This window comes from Ammodytes marinus (assembly GCF_949987685.1).
Source record: "Ammodytes marinus genome assembly, chromosome: 2".
Lineage (NCBI taxonomy): Eukaryota > Metazoa > Chordata > Actinopteri > Uranoscopiformes > Ammodytidae > Ammodytes > Ammodytes marinus.
Window position 1 is genome coordinate 27,881,771 of NC_137231.1, and position 4,854 is coordinate 27,886,624.

Sequence of the window (4,854 nt, forward strand, 5' to 3'; positions counted from 1 at the left end):
TTGATGGAGAAATGTGTGTGTGTGTATAAAACCATCCGGTACGTATGGTCTGATGACGGGCTGTTATATTAATAATAAACAGCGTGCTGCACAAATATGAGATTGTCCACCGCGACCTATTACGTCAAGGCTACATTTTTTTTTAAAAACAATAGCTTAAGGATTCTCGTTGCTCTAATGTGGAAGTGGAATATATGATGCAAATTTGGCCGGATGAAAATATTCACAAACGTCGTATAGCCTACAAGTAGACTACGCTCCAAATCCTAAATGCGCACAGTGACGTAGGCAAGGTGCAATCGTGCCCAGGCCACGAGCAGTGTGACCACGGGCCAGTGGGGGGAGTGGGGAATCGTGCTGAATCTTCCTGCAGCACGGAACAGGCAAACGGCCCTAGTGTGAGTGCGCCCTTAGTTTCAGTCAGACACACCATAGGATTGAACATTTTAGTGCACATCGTTACACAATTATTGCAAATCGTTATATAGTTATAATGACCTGCTATTCGGAGGGCATTTGAGCGACAACAAGAAACCTACTGGGAAAACTAATCTCTCCCTTACACATGACGCAAATCAGAGATTGCTCTACACTTCAGAGCAATCTCCTACGATCAAATGTGTATGTTCTTTTAAAGGTACATGGACATTAGAGCTTAGGATGACAGCAATACCAAAGCTTCAATCACATAATAAATATATTTGGAGGGTTTAGGCAGTTGCATCAGCAAGGTTAGGCATCAGCAAAGAAATAGTGAGAAGTGAGGGTAGAGCTAAAATCCTGACTAGCCTCTCTTCCACTAGCTTAAATTCAAGCATCTTACTGGGCTCCACTTTCTCTACCGGGTGTTAACACCAAGCCCCAACCTCAGCGATTTTTACCAGCATCCAATAAGGAAGTGACCACAACTGTAGTAACCCGGAAGTGCCACTGGGGGGTGGTAACAAGACCGAGCAGTTTTTCTTTGACTCACTTGTTAGACAGGCCATTTTCAAAGTCTTATTAAACCTATTTACAGCGTGGTCCACAAAACCAATTTAGTCTGTATGTTTAGGTCATATCTCCATGACAACACTAAGGGGGGTGAATTTTTTTGGACCACGCTAGTTTTTATTTTATCGGAGGTTAAAATGTATTGGCGCAATCTCTTGAGTGACAGCTCTCCGCCCGTTGTCCCTCACTTTGCCTCGGAAGTATACGTCAGCTATCTCCCTCCCCCCGACGTGAGGCGGAGTAAAAATCTCACAAAATGGCGACGCGCACAAACCAGGATTATTGGATGCCGTATGAATAACTGAGGTCAGCCCGGATGCTGCATCCATATTATTTTGTTTACTATCTATGGTAGATGGTACATGCAGACTCATAATCGGGTAACTAAACAAATAAGACTTCAACAGGACTTTTAAACTGCATGTAAACACCTTTATCCAATCTACTTCGCACACAAATCGGCACAATAACGGACAAGAGAAGTCGGATAAGAACACCTATATAACTCGTTCATAGTCGGCATTCTCTCTGCATGTATACAGGGATTGGACATCGCATATCGGAGTTTGCTTCTGCGCTTGCTCGATAATCCCTGCAGAGGATTTCACAAGGAAGTGGAAGGAGACAACGTAAAAACAATAGTAGGGTTATTGCATAGATCAGGGGTTTTCAAAGTTTGAGAGAGTGAGCCCCCCCTCAGAGAAAAAATTTCAGCGGAGCGTGAACAAAAATTTGGAGACACTGGGTCGGACGAATTAGAAGCTATTGAAGAAAGACACATGGATTTTCCATAAAAATATTAATTTAAAATAAAAAAATGTATGCAGGGTCCTCTGTGTTGGGCTGGTGCTCTTTTTCTTTAACAAGACCTATTTCTCTGTAATATAGTGAATGCATTTAAATGCAGTGAGAGGAACGAAACAGAAGAACTCTTGTCCAGCCATGCAGTGATGTTAATATAAAAAACACAAACACAAACACAAACTCAAATTCTATTTATTTATTTTTTCACATATTCATCCGCGCCCCCGCTGCACGCCCCCTAGTTTGAAAACCACTGGCATAGATAGTATATACAAATATAAATAAATATTTATATACAGTATATATATATATACTGTATATATACATATATATATATATATATATATATATATATATATATATATATATATATATATATATATATATATATATATATATATATATATATATATATATATATATATATATAATATTTTTTATATACATAAATATATAGGCTATACATCAAAATTATTGCCGGAAGGGAACCGCTTTGAACCACTTGTTGAAAGGGCTACAGCGCCACCTAGCATAGTGGAGACAGCCATGCATCGGACATTTATCCGATTACTGAAGGGCCATGTATACTCAGACAAGTAACACGGTCCGTTCGAGTGTCTAGTTCAGTATATGTCTTAATCCAATCTAGTTGTGCCATGGAAACGCACTGACTGTCAATGGAATTTGGAAGGGTATGAGGTTTACTTACCGGTGGAAACAGAGCCCTGGAGGTTAGAGTTTCACATTGCCTTTCTATGTGACTGAGATTGACTGTTACTAATCAGCCTGCTAGCTGGACATGATGATAATGCATCAATAAGCCAATGATGCTGAGCATAAGTAAGATAAATGAGACCAACCAGCTGATGCACACTTTCAGTGCTCTGCCTGAGCAACTACAAACACATCTTACCCTTTCTAAAAATTCAGTTTGAATGCTATTATTTAGCACTTGTAAATACATTGTGCCAGCTGGATGACACTTCTCCTGCAACTTTTTTTCAAGTGGTATAGTCCTTTTCCTGCTAGTCAAACAGGACTTTAGGGATGGGTGGCTGGCCGAACAAAGCACAGGACCTGGGTTTGCAGTCTTTATCCGGTGTGTTACTAGTAAAACACTTGGGTAAGGTGAAGAACGGCTAAGCGAATTCAGATGACAGTTAAGATCGCTCAAGTCGATGCTGAGCAGGGGAAATCGGAGTTGTGTCATTTTTGTAGAAGATTAACTCTGAGTCCAGAGGTAGCGAACAGCTGTAAATTATTCTGACAGCGTAGAGAAGCAGATGTCATTTCTATTTCACACACATCACACGTGCAGACACACACACGCACACGCATACACACACACACACACACACACACACACACACACACACACACACACACATACACACACCTCATTCAAATAAAGTGGCAACTACTTTTTACACAGTTTCTGTGAATGCTGAAACAGGTGACAGAAAGTATTTTGGGATGACAGAGATGACAACGGTGTGAAAACAGTGGATGAGAGTTGACTCTGGCTTATTGCAGTTGCAGTTATTTCTGCTGGGGGAATGTTGATAACTCCAGTGGGGCAATATTGTGCAGAGCAGAGTGGAGCTTGTCTGGTTTATCCAGAAGAACATATGTGAGACAGATTAAAGTGCCAAACCACCAGATTAAAAGGATGCTTTCCTAGCAGTCGCTGAGGTCTAATGAAGAAAATGTGACGGCTTCTCTTTAAACGGGGATAATATGTTTATGTCCATCAGAAATGCTATAAATAAAATAAAAAAATTCAGTAAATATGTCTAGTGAAAAAAGGAACTAGGAACAATAGGTGGTTAAATAAGTGTTGGACCTGTACCAATGTCCATGGAACACGGATTAACTATAATGTCTTTCTTTAGGTAGACACATGGTGAGGGCTGTAGTATGTGTGCTATTTCTGCTAAGCCCATAAAGGGTTCACAGTGGTTGTCAGTGCAGAGCACTCATTTGGGCCGGGAAATCACTTCCTGTTGTGCTTAAATACGGTTCAACATATTGAATGTGGCTCCCCAACTTTTGTGAATTAAGCTGCTGTTAGAGGGTCTCTAAGAGCTGCAACACACTCCTCTGTGCCTTTGGCTGAGCACAGAACTTGAGACATGTGGTAATAATCACCAATTTATTTTAATATGCCTGCAAAATGAAACAGAAAAAAAAAACTTTAATGCATCACTGACATAAAAAGAGAACATTTATATTTGTCTGCAGTTTTCCGACAAATAGCAAAAGAAAGATTTTGAATAATAAACAGTTACAAGATCTTTGTGCACCGTGCAAGTTTAATTAAAGAAACTGATGTATTACAATTGAATTGCTGGGGATCTGTATCCTTGCGTCGATAATAAGATTATCTACGGTTGGCATTACATGTCACTTTGATGTCAATATCGCTGCACGGATTTGTATCAGTGCATGGGATCTTTCACAAGACAATATCTCCCATCTATCTAAGCTGCTTTGAAGCTGCACCACCTGCCTCTTCTGCTCATTGATACCATCAGACAGAGCTCCTACTGCTTCTCTTACCTGCTGTCATGTTCCCCCAACTCTTATTCTCTATGAATCCTCCTGAACCATGACTTAGACCATGCCATAGAATTAATGTAACATATTACAGGTCACTGGAAGTATAACATTGGACTCACTTCATGCTATGGCAACACACCTGCAAGATGTGTTCTACCTGCCATGGGCATGTACAGTTCACTGCATCAATATGTCCATGCTCCATCAAATGAAGGACTTGTTATCTGAACAGTTTTTACTTTCTGCTGTTACGGATATTGTGACTCTTCGAACGTATTTTACCTAGTATCATTATCAATGGCTGCATTGTATTTAACTACCATGTAATATTAATGCTGCCATTGTTTTATTGGTTCACATATAGCACCTGGTAATCGTTGTTGTTAGTTACACCTCTGCTTTGCCTAAGGCTGCTAATGTCAAAGTGTCTATGGGGGAAAACGGTCTTTTGAGTTGGACTGATTGAAAGTAAATTTCAAAGTGCTTACTGGTGTTAAG